This window comes from Penaeus monodon, chromosome 32 (assembly GCF_015228065.2).
Source record: "Penaeus monodon isolate SGIC_2016 chromosome 32, NSTDA_Pmon_1, whole genome shotgun sequence".
NCBI classification, from domain to species: domain Eukaryota; kingdom Metazoa; phylum Arthropoda; class Malacostraca; order Decapoda; family Penaeidae; genus Penaeus; species Penaeus monodon.
This window is the reverse complement of record NC_051417.1, coordinates 12,814,957-12,815,291: the sequence shown is the minus strand read 5'-3', so window position 1 is coordinate 12,815,291 and position 335 is coordinate 12,814,957. Positions and strand designations below refer to the sequence as shown.

Sequence of the window (335 nt, the reverse complement as noted above, 5' to 3'; positions counted from 1 at the left end):
GTATACACTATTTTATGCACTAAAAAAGGGAAAAGAATTAAAAACTAAAATGTACACAGCAAAATCAAACATTATACTTTCAACATTAAAAATGACTTTTTATAATAAACATTACCAACAAAAACAAGAAGAAAAATTAAAATAAAGGATTCTGATACTTTTAATACTGGAAATAAACTCGTTGAATGAAGTAATATAAACAAAGCAGAATATGGAACACAAATCAGAAAAAAGAAACTCGGAATAAAAAAAGAAGAGAATAATTGAAAAAAAAAATCACATTCCCAAAAATGATAAAAAGAATCACAAAAATAATCACTGAACAAGAACTTCCT

At 23.9% G+C, this 335-nt stretch overlaps 1 protein-coding gene across 2 annotated transcripts in view; it reads right to left on the bottom strand.

The window, feature by feature from the left end:
- LOC119593502 (acetylcholine receptor subunit beta-like 1) overlaps window positions 1-335 on the bottom strand; it is a 126,526-nt gene that overhangs the window by 1,603 nt on the left and 124,588 nt on the right. The window lies entirely within an intron of this gene.